The 20,604-nt window shown below is 42.2% G+C and overlaps 1 long non-coding RNA gene across 1 annotated transcript in view; it reads left to right on the forward strand.

Moving 5' to 3' along the window:
* Positions 1-19,755, forward strand: part of LOC146809900 (uncharacterized) — a 107,448-nt gene extending 87,693 nt beyond the window's left edge. Inside the window, exons 2-3 of the long non-coding RNA XR_014965591.1 lie at positions 16,991-17,219; positions 19,242-19,755. This is a non-coding gene — a long non-coding RNA (uncharacterized LOC146809900). The remainder of the gene's footprint in view (positions 1-16,990; positions 17,220-19,241) is intronic.
* Positions 19,756-20,604: the final 849 nt, after the last annotated feature.

Here is a 20,604-nt window from a genome sequence, read left to right on the forward strand (position 1 = left end):
TTTGACATTAGACAAGTAGCCAATAAGTAACAATTTGCAGCCCACGAAACATGGGTGCAAAATCTGCAAATGTAAGAACTGCCTGATGTTTTCCCCAGTATTGTCCCACTGTAGCATGACATGACAGCCTTTGCAGTGCATACCCTAAATGGTAAAAGTCATATTATAAATAAAGTTCAGACTTTGAAAATGTTGCAGAGATCCATGCACTGTGCGATGAACAGAGATTTCTATTAAATATGCAGCAAAGACAATAAAAAAGATCTAGCTTATCGCTGCTTGAAAGCTTGGACCTGAATTAATTCAGTTCTGCTTGTCTCTCTTGTCCCACCAGTGGCAGTTATTAGTAAATTGATAAAGTGTGATAACTAAAGCTCCTGAACTGGCTGGCAGAATGGGTGGGAGAAGTGATTATTTTCCTCCTATTTTTAAATGTGAAGTAGCAAAGAGGCTAGCAACAGCATAGACCCACACAGAGCCTTCCACAATAGCATGGTTGTACTAAACAAAGCCATTACATATGTTCTACTCACAGTCAAATGTTCTCTGTTACCAGAAACAGATGTGGGGGGATCTTGACTTCAGAACCAGAATGATTGGCTCTCGAAGTATGTTTCCTCGATTGCTTAGGAGGATGGCACATAACATGGATTTCTGTTATTGATTTGATGTATAGCAAGACTAGGCACTGTAACTGAGGGCAAGATGGGGTGGGAAAAGTTGTTAGCTTTGAAGTTATCCCCAATCACAATCTAGTGTGTGTTTTAAACACAAATTCACTCTGGCAGCAACATGAATAAAAAAAGAGACTGTTAACCTGCTGCCCGAGTGACCTGCATGAAGAAGGACTGAGGGTAACCTACCTCTCCTTGTATGCATTTCTTAAAAGTGCCCTTCCTCCAGCTGGCCTTCTATAGCCTTGGTGACCGAAAAGGCCGAAGAGAAGGGTGTAAGAAGGGTCTTCAATAAGTTTAGAAGGCAGATTTAATAGAGAAAGTCCCTTTATTGAGTACAAGGTATCAGAGACCCCATCCAACGCTCAGGACTGGCAACTGTCTTCACATCAGATGCTCAGCTCCCATAGCAAACCAAGAGTTCCACATTCCATCCCATGTTAAAGAATAACACATGCCCCTGTAAGCTCATGTAAGACACTACATTATCTCCCCCCTTATATAACAACATAATACCCCACAACATATGAATAAACAAAGGTAAGAAAATCCAACACAAGTATAACTCAAACTTTTGTGTTCTGCAGGAATACCTGAATGTGAGACTAAACATAATCTTGCAAACTAGCAGCACGTCTGACATCCCTATGAGGTCTCACTTTCACATCTACAATGGGCATAGATGAGGTTGAGGTAGCGGATGGACGTGAGGCTGATACCACCATAGGAAGACATTTAGACACTCTATTGAGATTCCATACTCTATGGTCACTGGTCTTAACCGCATTCTTAAAGAGCTTGATGACCTTAAAAGGTTTGCTAAATTTGGAGCACCCTGCATCAAGACGGGGCGACTTGATTTTTATCCAATCACCCACAGACACCACTGTTTCTTTTGTAGCTTTGCGACCATCACACCAAACTTTACGCTTCTCTTCTACGATCTTCTCCTTCTCCTTCCACCCTTCAATACAGCCAACATTCTCATCAACTAAGGTTCTTTTTGCTAAGACCTATGAAGGATAGGTTTCAACATTAAGCACTCTTCCCCTAAAAAGTCTAAAGGATGACACACCTGTTGAAGAATGAGGCGTAAACCTATATTCCCTTACCTTTTTTTTTTATAGCCTGTTCCCAGTTGTTGCCTGATATAATAGCTTGCTGTAAACATTCTTTCAGGACTTTTACAAACCTCTCGACCAACCCATTACATTCGGGATGATAGAGAGCTGCCCTTTTGTGTCTAATACCTCTTGAGGACAGAAACTCCTCAAAAACCCTTGAAGTGAATTGAACCCCATTGTCTGACAACAATGAAGAGGGAAAGCCTTCCCTCTCAAACAACTCATCTAGAAATTCAATTACTACCTGAGATTCCACTGAGTTTACAATCTTAATCTCAGGCCAACGTGAGTGCATATCCATACACACTAGGACATACCGATCACAAGTATTCCTTCTTACAGGGCCCAGAATATCTATGGAAATATCACACCATGTCCTTCAGAGGGTTCCCTTTTGACCATGGGCTGCGTCCTGCATTTCAAGATCTTATCACTGCTGGCACACTCTAGGCAATTTCTAACAACCCTTTCCACATGGGTATCCACGCCAGGCCACCAATAAACTTGTCTTATTCTCTCCTTTGTCTTAACAATCCCCATGTGACTAGAATGAGCACGTTTAAGCAAGTAATTCCAAAGTTCCTGAGGAGGAACCAATTTGCTACCTCTCATCAGAATGCCATCTACCACAGCTAATTCATCTTTGACCTGCCAGAACCCTTTAAGTTCATCACTGCAATCTTTTTTATCACACCAACGACTCAAGACCATAGCAATGACTGTCTGCCATACTTCGTCATTGGTCAATGACTCCTTCCAGACCTTTTCAGAAACTATACTCTCACTAACAAGACAGACATTAACTTCCTCATTAAGTTCATCACCATCAAACCAATCACTACCACCTTGGGCAATAGCCGTTTCATCACATGCATTTCCCAATCTGGACAAGCAATCTGCTAACGTATTGCTGGCTCCTGGAAGATAGTTCACAACAAAGTTGAACTCCTGTAGCGCTACCACCCATTTTCTAATTCGGTGAGACACCAAATCAATACCTTTTTTTGAAAAGACTTCCTTCAACGGTTTGTGGTCACTTAACACAGAAAACTGACAGCCCCACAGAAACTTACGTAACTTACGTATGGACCAATAAATCGCTAGAGCTTCCCTCTCAATGACCGAATAATTGAACTCGGCATCTCTCAAAGGTCTAGACAAAAACAAAATAGTCTTGTTCTCACCTTCCCCTTTTTGTAAAAGAACTGCTCCAAGACCTTTTGACTTAGCATCAGTCATCAAGTAGGATGTTTTCTTGGGATCAAAGCAACTTAATTCTGGAGCTTTGTTTAGTAGATCTTTTATGTTCTTAAACTCTTCATCACATGCGTCACTGTGGAAATGTGGATTTTCCTGATCAGTTATGTCCCCTATCTTGGACCCCAACGATTCTATGTGCATGTCACAAGTACATGTATGTTCCCTCCAGTTCCAGTTTCCAAGACGCAAACATATGTGTGTCTACCGTCGACATGTTCTCTGTCAGATCCGCCATCAATGGGCTGGATATTCAATTCCTAAGTATGAAAAGCCACCGACTTTATATGGCTAAGGTACTCCATTTTTACAGTTCAGGCAAGTAGGCCCGATTCTTTCCTCAAAGCCTTTCCCTGCTCTCTGTCTCTGACAGTTTCAGCTTGAGCTTGCATCTGTATCCATGAACTTTGTCCTACTCCCTGTGCAGCTAACGGTGCCTGCCTCGGCCAGTTTTCGCCTGCCTGCCAAGAAGCTGTATTTCACCTTCGAATTATCTATTTTGCTCTTCAGCCGATGCATTCCTGTCTAGTGATTTAGGTAAACATTTCCTTTAGCTCACAAGCAAAGGACTCAGCCTTTCCGTCCTCCTGCAAGTGATTCATAGCCCTGTTGCCATGGAAAGTTTTCTGCCCCTCGCTTCTCATATAGACACTTAGACGCTTGTACACGCACATACAGTTAGTATAGAATAGATTCTGTCCGAGAGTCCTTCCTTGTGGATAACATAGTTCTCTAAACATAGGATGTTAGATATGATTTGGGATTAGGTTGACATGACCCCCTAGACTTCTCGTCTCCACATGTAGAGCTAAATGTCAAGTCCCCTTCACCCCCTAGTTGCACGTCAATCACACGTCATGCTGCTGCGCACGCATCCATGTTAAGTATTATCGTATAGATCCACCTATGTAAGATAATGAGAGCCAATCATGTTTCTTTTTGCTCCTTATTACGCCTAGTTTCAATTACGTATCACTATGTTAATTTATCTTATCAATTGTTACGCCTTTTTGCACTTGTTTCATTGTAAATGTATGACCTATAAAAGTTACTTCTTGTCAATAAAGTATTGTACTTCACTTCCTGAACCCTCGTGGTGACGGAACCTGAAGGCCGCGACTCGAGTCGGCCATTTTGGATGGAATAAAGCCCATTTAGAAACCTCTTATACCACGGATTTCTGCCTCTTGTTATTCTGAGCTATTTTACTTTATTTTAAGGATTCCGTATGAAATTCAGTTTCGGTAAAAAGAATATTTACCACATAATGGCGCCCGAACAGGGACACTTTCTCATCTCACGCGCCGGCGGTGCGTTGCAGGCCCGGTCTCCTGCCACAGCTGGACGGACCATAAACGCGTACCAGCAGGATTTCCTGTAAGCTCCCTCCGGTCAAGCGGGGGCGACTGAGGCTGCGATCAACCCAGACGAGGCGGTGAGAAGTGCGAAGTATCCCGACCAGAGCCTAGCTGAGAGAGCAAGATCCGAGGTATACAGAAGCCCACCAGGTTTTTCGAAATCCCGATGTCCAGAGGGTCCGCTATCCGCAGTTATCGAGTCCTGTCCATTCTCTGAGGCCTTCCGTTTCAAGGAGCTACTCGGTGAGTACCATCGCCGAGGAGGCGTGTTGACGCGCACATAGGTTGTGCCGGTCAAGACGGATTTGGGTACACAAATCCGGTCGGCACTGTTTAGCAGTGTATATGTACTGTTTAGCAGTATATCAAGTATTCCGAAGTATTCAGTTATTGTCAAGAATTCAGCGTGGTGATTAGTTAGGCAGACTGTCATCATTGTCGGTTATTGTTAAAATGTTTAATGTTTAATGTTTAAAGTGTTCAAATGTCTTGCATATTGTGGTATGAATGATTGTTCTTTGTTCGCTGTTCATTATTGTGTTTTTCGTATTAAGTGAATTCAAGAGTAAGTATCAGATCAGTTGTCAATATGCCGCTCTTCTCGAAGTTAAGACAGATTACTACCAGAAAAGGGGTGCTTGAAGAAGCAGTTCCTATTCCTCCTAGGGACACTCCAGGGCATTTTATGTACCACAAGCATGGCTTAGATGCCATATTGTTTCTTGATCTATGGGTAGATTATACCAAGGGATTGCCGGAAAGTCAAAGGTGGCCCGCAGCGGGAACCTGGGATGCAGAGTGCATCATGAAAGTGGAGGAAGAGTTATGGAAAAGAAAGGTCAGACAGTCACAGAAAGACGCTGTTGAGTTATGGCGTAAAGAATCTCATAGACGTACAGAAAAAGCACGTAGACAAGAAGAGAGGAGTAAAGAAAGTTCAAATAAAGTTCAAGAAGATCTATTAATTGAGGAAGGTATCCGAGTGAAGTCAGAACAAGTAAATAGACAAAGAAATGCTCTTATGAATGGTATGTATCCCCTTCTAACCGAAGGACTACCAAAGGCTGTTCCAGGGATGCCAAAAGACTTGCCACCCCCGTTATTTCCAATTAAGGTACATCAAAAAGGGCATCCCAGAACCGCAGAAGATGTTTTTCTTTCCTCATATCTAGACGACACAGCTCCCGAGTATACTAACGCCACACTACATAGACCGTCTGGCGGAGGGGTTCAACGTCAGGATCAGGTATCCGACCCCGTGCAACAGCAAGTCCCGATACAAGCTTCGGCAAGCACATCTGTCCCCGCAGTCGATTCTACAGTGGTATCGACACCCATAGTTGCTGTGTCACGTTCAACGAACCCATTCACACCCGATGCCCCAGATGGGGCCACGGGAGGTGCTAGCAATACCTTTACACCACCCAGAATAAATAAACTAGTCTTTCAAGAATCAGCGCATTCACGTACACCTAAATTCGTAAGTGAACGTACGCTTAAGGAACTCCTTGTAAATTGTAGATATGACCCGGTGGTTGGTAAAGAGGACGAAATGGTCCTGGCATCATTACGCATCAGGCGAGCCGCAGAGTATTTAGCAAGGTTACCAGGAATGACTACGCATCTAGATAACATATACCATTTTGTTCAAACAGGACGAGATCCAGGATGTATTAACAGAGCTATGGAATTCCAGAAAGTAGAGATACAGGGGGAACTGTTACGTTTCCTCATAAACTGTGTGATCAGAAATCAAGACCGTCCGGGGGTAGACCCGAATGCAATGCTTATTCTTACAAGATGGAGCCAGAATATATCAGAAGGGAGACACGATAAGCAAAATTGTATAATAGCCATGTGCCGAAAAATCCGTAGAGAAATAGAGCGTATTCATGAAGAAAGATTGGGAACAGACGAGTTCGAGCAAGATGAAGTGTCCGAATCAGGGAATTCCGCAAGACAGTCAGAGACCATAGCCTATGTAGGCAGAGGAAGATCCTGTGATAATGCTAGATGTTTTTCTGATCCCATACACTCTGTATGCCCAAATAATAGCAGAACGTATCCGACGCCTGTAATAAATCTGAAGTCTCCTGAACATTTGTTTCAAGCCGCAGATAAAATACTACGAGAACGAAGGGGTTACCACCTCCTCGATTCCATGGATGAGCAAGAATTAGCCAGATCAGCTGTTCACTGGATTGACAGTCCTGAAATATACGGTGATGAGACCGTAGCACACACGTTTTTTAATCTCAGTGCAGATGAACAACGTTTAGCTGGAATCTATATGATTCAGCAACTCCTTATATTATATAAGAGCCAACATGCTGACCCTGGTCCTTTACCTGATATATTAACGGAACTACTCACGAACAGATGGAGAGGTTCTAGTAACAAGCTAATTAAAGAGATATTAGTGTCACGTAAACAGTATGTCCTTTTTGTAAATCCGGATTCTCTCTCGCTGCCCCACAGAGAAAGAACGCCGTACTATATGGATAGACAAAATCCTTTACGAGAAGTGCACCCAATAAAAGGCGAAGACAATGAGTTTCACCGTGTATTTGTTTACACACCCATATCAAAAATGGAATTATTAGAAATGAAGAAAGTAGTACCTAGTCATGATAAAGACCCAGCGGGTTTCCACCGAGAAATTAAAGACATGTTACTAATGGGAGAGTACACCTTTCCTGATATTATGACGATATTAAAGGTGCTTTTGCCTGCTGGCATCTATGAAAAACTGAAAGAAAAAGAGTGGGAAGTGGGAGACCAAAAGATAGACTGGACAGCATTAGCAGAGGAAGAAAGGGCCCGAACTGCAGGTTCAGGGCTCGGGGATAAAGTTAAACTGTTACCAGGTTTACTAGTACAGGTACTGCCACGTCTATTAACTACAAAAAAGGAAGATTGGGGTGCAATCACAGCCTGCAAACAAAAGCAAGATGAAGACACAAGCGATTATTATGCTCGATTTGAAAAATGTTTTGGTATAAACAGTGGTATAAAAGCAAGTAGTGACTCATATCCACATTTATTTGTGACAAAATTAGTGGAAAATGCATTGCCTCCAGTGAAGAATAGAATATTGAAATTCGAGAGTACCTGGCAAAGTAACACTCCGTCACAAATGCTACAAATGTTACAGTATCATCACAATAGAATTAGGGATGAACAAGAACACGAGCATAGACGCATGAAGGATACAAAAATGAAAATGCTAGTTTCTCAGACAGTACCAGCAGAGGGTCACAAAAAGGGTGTGACACATTCTGGTGATTCTGCAGCTCCTGTAAAAGGAACCTGCAATTACTGTAAGCAACTAGGCCATTATGTACACGATTGTCCAGTCCTGAAACGTAATATAGCTACAGGTATTGCAAAAGAGAGACCACGATTAGTTAGACAAGATCAGAATGAACAAGGAGCTATGCAGCATGGACAGTCCATGCCAGTTCAGCAACAGTCCATGCCAGCCTCACAGCAGCCCATACAGTTTGTGCCAGCTGCACCACCGTTGCCTGCTACTGCCACACAAACCACAACACGACAAATGTATCAGACTGCACAATATGAATATCCTGAGTATCAGCGTTACGCATGAACAAGCCTAGAGAGGGAAGTTGACTTACCGCTCATCGAGATTCCTGTAGATCAAGAAGGACCGTATGTACATAGTGAATTGTTAGGTCAAGATAGAAAATTCTTACTCGATACAGGGGCAAGTCGAACAACTATAAAACGTAGTGAAGTTCCAGGGGCACCCCTCTCAGGCTCTCAAAATGTTTCCCTTGGTTTTTCAGGAAAACCTATTGTTAATGAAGTATCACAGCCTCTCCCACTTACGATAGGACCTTTGACACGAACTACAGATTTATTGCTTACTAAATCATGCCCAGAAAATCTGTTAGGAATTAAAACTCTGAAAGCACTAGGAGCCATAATATGTTGTTCTCCGGAAGGAGTAAGGTTGTTTCTACGTGATTTTAAAGGTCACTATGTGTCTAGGGACATGGATCCCCGACTACAGACTTTACCAGTACATCTATGGGCACAAGGCCCTACGGATGTTGGCTGCATGAACATTACACCATACCGAGTCACATTGAAAGCAGGAGTGGTACTACCACGAATGCGACAATACAAGTTACCACATGATGCTGTAGTGGCTTTGCTGAAAATCATTGATGAGCTAATTGCCCAGGGAGTAGTTGTAGAAACAGACTCCAATGTATGTAATTCACCGATAATTCCGATTCTTAAACGAACTGATCCTACTGCCCCACCAGTATACCGATTGGTTATTGATTTGCGTGAACTAAACAAGTGCATTGTACCACAATTTCCTGTGGTCCCTGATATATCATCATTATTGACAGCAATTGATTCCGAAGCAACATTCTTTACTGTAATTGATCTCAAGAATGCCTTTTTCAGCGTCCCAATAGATCCGGAAAGCCAATATTTGTTCGGATTCAGTTTAAATGGGCGCAGCTTTAAATTCTCACGCGCTCCCCAAGGATTCACAGAAAGCCCCAGCATCTACAGCCAAGCACTGAAACGAGAACTTGACAGTATCCACATGCCAGTCAATACTGCACTGCTTCAATATGTCGATGATCTGCTGATCACCGCGAGAAGCGAACCTGAATGTGAAAAGGCTTCTCTGACAGTTTTACATTTTCTAGCCGACAAGGGGCACAAGGTGTCTCCTTCTAAGCTGCAATTCTGTGTCCAGCGAGTTATTTATCTTGGTCACTCGCTGTCCAAGGAGGGAAGGCAGCTTACACCAGATCGCATCCAGTTAATTGCTAACATGTCAATACCCCAGACACAAAAGGAAGTGCGGGCTTTTATAGGCCTCACTTCATATTGTAGGCAGTGGATCCCTCAGTACGCATTTCTAGCAAAACCACTCATTCAGCTAACCACACAGGAGGCAGCCACATCGACTGTTCTCCCTTGGACTCAGGAACATACACAAGCTTTTGAAAGCCTAAAGGAAGCTTTATGTCAAGCACCTGTTTTAGCAACACCATGTTATAGCAAACATTTTACACTTTTTGTTACAGAACGTGAAGGTACTGCCTTGTCAGTACTCACTCAGGATCAAGCAGGATCACGCAAGCCATGTGCTTATTTTTCCAGTACATTAGATCCCGTAGCTCAGGCTTTGCCTGCATGCCTGAAATCAGTGGCGGCGACAGCTTTAGCAATCAGACAAAGCGATGCCATAGTATTAGGACATCCATTGACAGTACAAGTACCACATGCAGTAGAGGTTCTTGTGAACCGAACACAAACACAACACTTGACCATAGCAAGACTTACCGGTTATGAACTGACATTGTTTCAACCACACATAGAGATCCGACGGTGTAATACATTGAATCCTGCTACACTATTACCTGTAATTGGAACAGACCCACTAGCTCATGATTGTGTTGAAATCATTGAAATAAAGACGAAACCTAGACAAGACTTGACAGACGTTCCATTGTTAGATCCAGACCTGACGTTGTATGTAGACGGATCGTGCATGAGAACAAGTACAGGAGATTTAGTGGCCGCGTATGCAGTCACAACAGACACTGAAGTTATTGAGACAAATTGTATAGATACTTTGTCAGCCCAAGCAGCAGAACTTATTGCTCTAACACAAGCCTGTATTCAAGCCACAAATAAGAAAGTTAATGTATACACTGACTCACGTTATGCATTCGGAGTTGTACACGACTTCGGCGTACTGTGGCGAGAGAGAGGTTATTTAACCTCCCATGGTGCCCACATTCAGCACGGACCCCTCATTCATGCCTTGTTAGACGCAATACATCTACCCACTGCTATATCGATTATGAAATGTAAAGCACACACGAAGGTTACTGATATCATTTCTCAAGGCAATGATTTAGCTGACAGAACAGCTAAACAGACTGCTCAGAATCGCACATTAGACATGACAAAGCCAATAGTTCAGACACCAACACAGTGTATGACAATTAAGGATCCCGCACTTGACGTAATTGACATACAGACACATGCTACTGCAGAAGAATTAAAGAAATGGACTGAACTAGGAGGGATCCAGACAGATCAGGGATGGATGACGAAGGAGAAATCTGTATGGTTTCTTCCTGACTCTATGGTCCAAGCCATTATAGCTACAATTCACAGCCCGGCGCATTTAGGAGAAAAAGCTATGCTAGATAGCATTCAACACATTTGGTTCAATAAACATTTACGAGCAGCAGCTAAACAAAAGGTCCGTACCTGTATGATATGTTGTCAGTTCAACCCGGGAAAAAGTGTTCCCGTAGAACAGGGTGGATTCCAGACTCCTGATCATCCTTTTGAAGTGCTCCAAATGGATTATATCCAGATGGAACGATGTCGAGGATTCAAATATGTTCTTGTAGTTGTCTGCGCTCTCTCCCGATGGACTGAGGCGTACCCAGTATCAGATTACACGGCCCCGACTACTGCCAAACAGTTAGTTCGAGAATTCTTCCCACGGTACGGGCTACCACGTGTTGTATATTCAGATAACGGCCAGCCTTTCTCATCCGAATTAATGAAACATGTCTCACTTTTGTTGGGATATCAGTGGAAGTTCCACTGTGTCCGACACCCCGAGGCAGCAGGTCTCGTGGAACGACATAATCAAATTTTGAAAATCAGATTGTCTAAAATATGTAAGGAGAAAGGTGTTGACTGGATAGTAGCCTTACCAGTTGCACTATTTTACATAAGAATGGTAGCACACTCTCGAACAGGGCTATCCCCGTATGAGGTGATCTTCGGAAGGCCACCAAATATGTGGGGGACGCCTGTACCACGTAAAATAACTGATGTTAATTGTAATATGCTGACAGATTACCTGGCTTCCTTGATGTCTGCACTACGATCTTGTCGTTCACAGGTAGCTGCAGCTTTTCCTGACAACACTGAGGTGAAACCCCATGACGTTGCTCCGGGGGATCTGGTGTTTGTGAGGAATTTCGATCGGAAAACCCAATTGGAGCCCAGGTGGAAAACACCGAAGCTAGTCCTGCTGACCACAAGAACAGCCGTGAAAGTGGAGGGCCGCAAAGGATGGATACATTCCAGTCACGTTAAGAAATTTCATGGACTATCCTCGGATATAGACACTGTGCCCTGCACTCCCTCACAGACTGATTCAAAACTTCCCTTTGTTGAAAGGAATGACTCTCAGAACTATAAATTAAAACTTAGGCCCAAACAGTCGAGCAATTTGATTGTTTAAGTCCTCTCCAAGGTGAAGCGGTTGAATTGTCTCTGACATGTATCCCTTGGACCTGAGTAGAGAAAATACCAGAGAAATGTTGAAACGACAGGCGTATTGTAAATCACTGCGTAGCTACTGTGTGAGGACATTATTAATTCTGTTTTTATTGAGTGTTTTAATAATCATTACGAGTGTGATTTTGCACATATATCATCCTATTTCTAGACATGTTTATAATATTACTGCTGAACATTCTTTTAGTGACCTACCGCCACATGAATTATCTTATAGACTTGCGCTGCGCAATAACACCTTCATTAGTATGTTACATCATTCCCATCAGACTAGTAATGCCACCAATTGTTGGGTGTGTGGCCGACTCCCTCCCTATCAGAATAACAAAGGAGTTCTGCCTTTCTTTCCACATCCGTTCACACACAATGGCTCCTGTGGAGCATGGTTTAGTTTACTAAATTCCATAGACCCAGACACAGCAGTTTATCAACAACATTGGATATGGGGAAATCTGAATCTAGTTTTATTCAAAGTCTGTCACCCTAATAAGGAGGGTCACCCCAGTAGAACAGGAACTGATTTAGAAAATGAAGTGTATAAATTAGGTAATTTTACGCCTAACCTCATGATTTTGAACGTCAAATCCGAAGTTGAATTAATTCTGCCCACTATGTCAGTATTTCCAGTTAAGGGTGAATTATGTGTGAGAAAAGTTGGTTCCATACACATGGGCCATAGCAAATGCGTTACTACAGTAGAATATAGTGATCAAGGGAAATCTTCATTTAGAGCTTCTCGCCATTCTTACTTTATATGTGGTCAGACGGCATATATGCGTCTGCCTCTAGATTGGGATGGTACCTGTTACATAGCATTCCTTTTGCCACCTGTTTTCCTAGCTCCCCCTGATTATTATCGAAATGTTCATTTAGTACACAAAAGAGAGCGTAGAGATCTCCCAGTTGTCGATTATACTGAGACGGCATGGGACAAGTATGTAGATTTCAATAAAGGTATCTTTCCCTATATAGGTACAATATCAAATAGTAAGCTGATACGCAGACTCACCAAGACTCTTGAAGCTGTAGTAAACGAGACTATAACCGCCCTAGGCAATCTGACAGAGGAACAATCAGTGATGAGAATTGTTGTTCTCCAGAATCGTCTTGTCCTTGACGTCATCCTGGCCGATAGGGGCGGAGCTTGCAGGGTCATCGGATCCAGCTGCTGCATATTCATACCAGAAAATTCGCCATCTGTATATAAAGCTATAACACGCCTTCATAAGATTGTAAGCCAGATACACGAGAATCCAGGCACTTGGACGTGGTCCGGGTGGTTTTGGAGTGTGATATCAGCCTGGGGATGGAGAGTTCTATCCTTCCTAGGTATTGGCCTTCTTATGCTCTTCAGTTGTTGTTTATGCCTGCAATGTGGACCAGCGATTTGTGGTCTGTGTGCCACATCATGCATTCCATATCAAAGTTCTCGTTCAAAATGCCGGAAAAAGAAGGAAGAAGAAATGATGCTCCATGAGCAAATCGATGGAATAATGAAGATTGATATCTCTTGAAGGGCAAGTAGGGGACAAGGAGGGAATGTGGAAATGTGGATTTTCCTGATCAGTTATGTCCCCTATCTTGGACCCCAACGATTCTATGTGCATGTCACAAGTACATGTATGTTCCCTCCAGTTCCAGTTTCCAAGACGCAAACATATGTGTGTCTACCGTCGACATGTTCTCTGTCAGATCCGCCATCAATGGGCTGGATATTCAATTCCTAAGTATGAAAAGCCACCGACTTTATATGGCTAAGGTACTCCATTTTTACAGTTCAGGCAAGTAGGCCCGATTCTTTCCTCAAAGCCTTTCCCTGCTCTCTGTCTCTGACAGTTTCAGCTTGAGCTCGCATCTGTATCCATGAACTTTGTCCTACTCCCTGTGCAGCTAACGGTGCCTGCCTCGGCCAGTTTTCGCCTGCCTGCCAAGAAGCTGTATTTCACCTTCGAATTATCTATTTTGCTCTTCAGCCGATGCATTCCTGTCTAGTGATTTAGGTAAACATTTCCTTTAGCTCACAAGCAAAGGACTCAGCCTTTCCGTCCTCCTGCAAGTGATTCATAGCCCTGTTGCCATGGAAAGTTTTCTGCCCCTCGCTTCTCATATAGACACTTAGACGCTTGTACACGCACATACAGTTAGTATAGAATAGATTCTGTCCGAGAGTCCTTCCTTGTGGATAACATAGTTCTCTAAACATAGGATGTTAGATATGATTTGGGATTAGGTTGACATGACCCCCTAGACTTCTCGTCTCCACATGTAGAGCTAAATGTCAAGTCCCCTTCACCCCCTAGTTGCACGTCAATCACACGTCATGCTGCTGCGCACGCATCCATGTTAAGTATTATCGTATAGATCCACCTATGTAAGATAATGAGAGCCAATCATGTTTCTTTTTGCTCCTTATTACGCCTAGTTTCAATTACGTATCACTATGTTAATTTATCTTATCAATTGTTACGCCTTTTTGCACTTGTTTCATTGTAAATGTATGACCTATAAAAGTTACTTCTTGTCAATAAAGTATTGTACTTCACTTCCTGAACCCTCGTGGTGACGGAACCTGAAGGCCGCGACTCGAGTTGGCCATTTTGGATGGAATAAAGCCCATTTAGAAACCTCTTATACCACGGATTTCTGCCTCTTGTTATTCTGAGCTATTTTACTTTATTTTAAGGATTCCGTATGAAATTCAGTTTCGGTAAAAAGAATATTTACCACATCACTCCAAACAAACTCAGACCCTTTTTTTAACAGATTTCTCAAATGTTCCGTGACCCTTGCAAAGTTAGGAATGAATTTATGATAAAATTCAGTCATCCCTAAGAACTTCACAAGTTCATCCCTATCTTGGGGAGTTCTTAGATTGGAAATAGTGCTAATCAGGTCCGGTTTGGGTTTAATACCCTTGGATGACAGAAGATGCCCCAGATATTCAATTTCTGCCACATTGAAGTGACACTTGTCTGCCCTCAGAGTGAGACCTGCATCACCCAACTTTTTTAAGACTGCCCTCAATCTACTATCATGCTCAATTGTATTCGTTCCAAACACCAGTACGTCATCTTGGTAAATTCTCACTCCCTCTAGACCCTTCAAAATTCGCTCCATAACCCTCTTAAATACTGAGGCGGCAGAAATGAGGCCAAAAGACATTCTCAACAATTTAAAGGTACCAAAAGGCGTTACGAATGCAGTGAGATCTTGGGATAAGGGATGTAATTTTATTTGATGGTAGTCAGAGGTCAAATCAAGGGAGGAGAATTGTTTAGCACAATTCAGCGAGCATAACATTTCGCTGATGTTCGGTAGAGGGTAGTGGTCAACAATTACAGCCTTATTCAATTCTCTCACATCCACACTGTGGCCTCTACCTCTTGCATGATGACATTGGTTACCAATTTGTCAAGTTCAACTTTCATAGATTCCTTTACCAAAAGTGGTACATTCCGAACCTTAGCCACTTTGGGTAACGTATCGTGTTTAACTTTGATGTGATGGTAGTAGTTCCTGAGACATCCCAGTTTTGCCTCAAAAACCTCAGGAAATTCTTTGACCCATGATTTACATTCCACCCCAACTTGACTTACAGCAGGTAACTCTTTTAAACAGACAGAGGGATCCTTATTGGGATCCAAAATTATATGTAAGTCACGCTGATGGAACCAGCTAATGAGAGAATCTCCCTTCATGGATACATACACTTTCCCAGGAACGATTCTGCCTTTAAAATCAATGGTACCCTTAACCCCTTGTGTGCCCCGCCCTTTCCCCGCCCTGTGCCGGGCGTTGAATTAGCGGGCGGGGTTCATGACGAGATAGTCTCGTCATGGGCACAGCGCAACCGCGGCCCATGACGAGACCATCTCGTCATGGGCACTCAAGGGGTTAAAGGAACCTAACAGATCAATAATTTTCCCACCATATCCTCTCGGTTTGATATCAGGCTTTGACAGTTTTACCCTCTTTGCCAAATGTTGTTCAAAAAAACATTTCGGAATCAAAGTCACCTTAGCTCCTGAGTCAAATAACATCTTTATAGGGGCATCATTAATCAGAACAACCTCCATCGGGACATCACCACCAGGCAATTTGATTTGACAAATATTCGTTATGTCAGAATCAGAGTCAGGTTCATAAAGGTCTACTTCCCTTACCTTTTTTGAATCCTTTCCTGATCTACAACATTTTGTAAAATGTCCTTTTCTCCCACACACACTACATGAGGCTTTTAACCCAGGGCAACCTTTAAAGTTGGCCATGTGACCTGAATTGCCACACCTAAAACACTTGCCGCACCTAAAACACTTGCCAGAGAATGACTTGAATGCGAGTGGTTTGTTCTCAGATTTGGTAGAGGTATTGACTTTAGAATTTTTTTCCTTTTCAACAACTAAAACACATTCACCATTTGTTTTCTTAAGTGTCATTTTTACATATGGTGTCTACACATGCCTTGGAATGTTCATGAGTTTTTGCAATTGTAAGAACCTCATGTATGGATGGGTTGTCTTTCTGCCACAGGTTATCACAGGCTTTGTCAATGTTACAGCCCAACATAAACTGATCATTAAGACGTTCGACCAAGGATGCAGCAAAATTACAGGTGGCAGCAAGTTTAACCTAAGCAGTGCATTAACAAGGAAGTTTTCCTTTCTGCACTGAGGGAGGTGCCACAAACCCTCGCATAATGAGTAAAACCTTTTTCCATTTTAACCATGGAAGAACTGGATCACCAGGAGATGATAAGGGAGGTGCAGTTACATTTTGCATTGTTAAAATACAGTGGTATGACAAAGAGAGAAGGATACACTCACAAATTAAATTTTAAAAATATAGTAATACTAGTGATGTATCAATTGCACCAGTGTTTTGTGATAGTAAATAACTTGTAACAATATTTTGTAAATGTGCACTCTCTTAATAGATTAATCAAGCTGTGTGTGTCAGCGCCGATGAGAAATGACACACCAATGTACACACTGAGGCTGTGTATGTCAGCGCGCTGATTATTGGAGAAGCTGTGTGTGTCAGCGTTAAAACTACGTGACACACAGGAACATTGAAGAAAGCTGTGCGTGTTAGCGAGTTAAACTGTGGTACACGCAGTGTGTAACAACGTACTAGTGAAATAACACACAACGAAACAAAGTCAAGCTGTGCGTATCAGCGAGATAAGCGACACGCTTGAAAACCCTTAACTGCTGTATGTGTCACCTGACATTAAACATATCCTTGTGTATAGGTGAGAACGGAACCCGTTGTAAGATGGCAGATTCAACGTGCAAGTCAGGGACGTGCAGACGAGATGATGCAGACTGGTTCACGCTGGTGAGACGTGCAGACGAGATGACGCAGACTGGTTCACGTTGGTGAGACGTCAGAGAAAGGAATGTCCGCCTCCAGGATGCATCCACGCGGACCGAAGGAAATTCAAAACGAAACACCCAAAGCACACACTCAACGGAAATTCGGTAGGATCGTTCAAAGATTATATTTAGAAATACTGATTCTCATAGACTTTGAATAAACAAAATATCCGTTTACATGAAGACACGTTAGTGTCAGATGGAATCTGGGAAGCTGATGTTTATACTCTCATAGTGATAACGCGGAAGATAGCAGAAACAAACACCATTAGAACACTCTCCTGAGCAACGTTGGGAAATCCTCACACGTAGAGAGAGAGACTCACCAGATCGTTGATAGATTCTTGAATGTCGGATGCCTAGTAGAGTTGAAAACGTGGTGAAATTGGTAGTTCAGGTCTTATGAGAATCCTTTTCTTCCTTGAAATGTTGTTGAGGTCTCAGAAAATGAGTAGGGTTCTTTAATTCTCCATCGTCACCAAATGTAAGAAGGGTCTTCAATAAGTTTAGAAGGCAGATTTAATAGAGAAAGTCCCTTTATTGAGTACAAGGTATCAGAGACCCCATCCAACGCTCAGGACTGGCAACTGTCTTCACATCAGATGCTCAGCTCCCATAGCAACCCAAGAGTTCCACACTCCATCTCATGTTAAAGAACAACACATGCCCCTGTAAACTCATGTAAGACACTACAAAGGGCTGCTCCGAGGATGAGTCATCTGAACATCTGCAAGTAGACTGGAAAAAACTTTGCTGAAGCCCATGGTGCAGTGAGTGGTTGAACGTGCCTCCCACTGCATGAACCCTAGGAGCTTCCGCTGACTATTTGGGTGTTGTAGGAGTGTCCAGAAAGGGAGTTTTTGGACACCCTTTCATGAAGCTTTTGCATTTGACTCGTGAGGGAAATCTAGTAACGGCTAGTGGAACTACAGCTTGATGTACTAATAATTTCAATGCTTTTGCATTTGCCTATTGAGGGACATCTAGTAAGGACTAGTTGAACTGCAGCTCTTTGTAGAAATATTTTGATATTGAACACTACAATATTCACTGCCCACTGCTAATCTCATCCCATAATGCTTTGCAGGGCCTTTGGTTGTGATTGTATTTTTGCCCATAACTGTGCTTGGGGTGGTCCTAAGAGGAAGGGACCACCACTGAATCGTTCACCAGCATGATATGCTCTTTGTTTTCAAGGCATCTGCTTGGTCCTCCCCTAGGTTAGGGGGTACCCCAAAATCATCACCTTTCTCATTGCCTAATATTTTCTTCCTCAAAGTTCACTTTTGTGAATTGGTTATATGCCTTTTAGCATGTAAAATTGCTTAATCAAAGCATTTGTGGGTGTTGTTGATTTTGCTGCTACGTAATGTTTTTAGAACAGTTTTTGCTATGTGCATTTTGCATAGTAGCGCAAACTATGCATGCTCCATGAGCGTAGTGCAGTGCTATGCCCAGGGTTAATCATGACCTGAATAAAACAGACACACTGTCTCTCTCCATTGAACTCTGTTGGTGTTGCTCTATTTTGGCCTAAATAATGCCCTTAATATGCTAGGTGGTACATACCAATAGACCCACAACATTACACACACAAACCAAAGAATCTGCAACTTGAGCTCACCTTATGAATTTGGTGGAATAATGTGCAAAAATGAGGGCTCACGCAGACATTCAAGAACTTCATTAAGCCACAATCTTCATTGACTGCCTGTCACGCTTAACCTCCCACTACGCAAATCTAAACAGGGCAACAGCTTGTGACCCTTCCTAAACATTAAAGTAGAAAAAACACATTCTCTATGAGAATCAATACAGCACACTGCACCCCATTGGCCCTTTAAAGAATGATTGGCTAGATACGATATATGGGTTAGCAATTTGCAAATTGAGAGTTTGATCAAATTGCAATTTGAAAAACACTGATCCTAATGCTTCACAGTGATGACAATTTGTTTTGCCAAATGGTTTGATTCACATTTGCAATTAAGCGATTTGCTACTTGTATTTGGAAATTGCTAAATTGTGAAAGTTGCTTTCGGGAACACCTAATGTCCTCGCAATGGGGAAGTACTTTCACATATGCTCACTGGATCTCTCTGAAGTGTGTGTGTTTTTAATTTCTAGGCTACCTTTTAAAGCTACTTTTGACAGCCAGATCCAAACTGGAGAAAAGAAAAGGAAGAAGAAGCATGCTAACAAAATTACATTCAATAAGAGGGAGCTGGAGATTGTGGCTTTTGAGGTTGCTGATATTCCGAGAAAAAATATGGCAAGGCATTCAAGACAAAATGAATGCAGCTGGAGTGACGCAAGGTACCATTGATGAGATGAGGAAGAGGTTGTACGATCTGCATTCACGAACCAAAGAAAAGTTCACAATTTGACTAGCTGAGGCCTGTGGAACAGGTGATAGACCCTCAACTCAGATACCTCCAACACCTCTAGAAGAAATCATTACAAAAGCCTTTGAGGCAAAAAGTTTATTTGGGCTTTCAGAAATCTATACCTTTGCACTAACTACTACTTCAAAACGTAAGTTAGTATATTAAAAAATTATTGTTACATGTATTATAATATGTAATTGACCTTTAGGAAAACGCTCTTGATCAATGCTTACTGTTACCTTAATGATGCAATATGGGAGATGTAGTAAACACAGCTTACCCTTTTCGGAGACTGTATTATTTTAGATATTTTTCAGAACTATTTAAGTGATCTAAGATTATTAAAAACTGATAATAAACACATTCTAATACAAAAGAAAAACTATTTTTTCAACCTATTATAAATAAGCATTTCGATTGTCCATACTTATTTTTTTTTATATTTAACATAGATGTACCATAAACAAGAGGTGAAGATTCTGATCATGATGCACTTCAATACACTCACTCAGATACAGAGCAAGATAATGTTTCAACACCACCACCTCCTATTCCTGCCAGATGCAGAGCAGCAGTTCCCCATTTTACACAGGACACAGGAGCATTTCACCATCATGGAAAAAGCACAACCTGCTAGAAGAGGCTGTCCCATGCATAGAAGGCGTTTTGCATGCAGAAACCATGCTTTGAGATGGAGTGGTTCAGGTGTTGTTCGGCCTACACATGATGGAGACACTATCCTACTTGATGGTCGTTTGAAGTAAAAAATGTGGCAGTGCAGCGCCTACAAAATTGGAACATGAAATCTGTTAAAACACAGTTAGAGTAAATTAATGCAAATGTAGTTAATATGAAAGGTGGCTTAGAGAAACTTAATAATACTATTGAGGAGGGACAAAAAGTTATTTCTGAGAATTTCAAACAACTTACAGATTCTGTATCAAACTTATATACAGCAGGGTAATATAAATCAACAGCTTTTGTGCTGATCAGATAGATTCACATGGTCTAGTTACAGACTGACACATACGATGGACACCTTATCAAGGCGTATGGTCAAGATACAGGTAGAGATGGGTCACTAAAGTTAGGAGTTTTTCAAT

This window comes from Triturus cristatus, chromosome 7, assembly GCF_964204655.1.
Source record: "Triturus cristatus chromosome 7, aTriCri1.1, whole genome shotgun sequence".
Classification (NCBI taxonomy): Eukaryota; Metazoa; Chordata; class Amphibia; order Caudata; family Salamandridae; genus Triturus; species Triturus cristatus.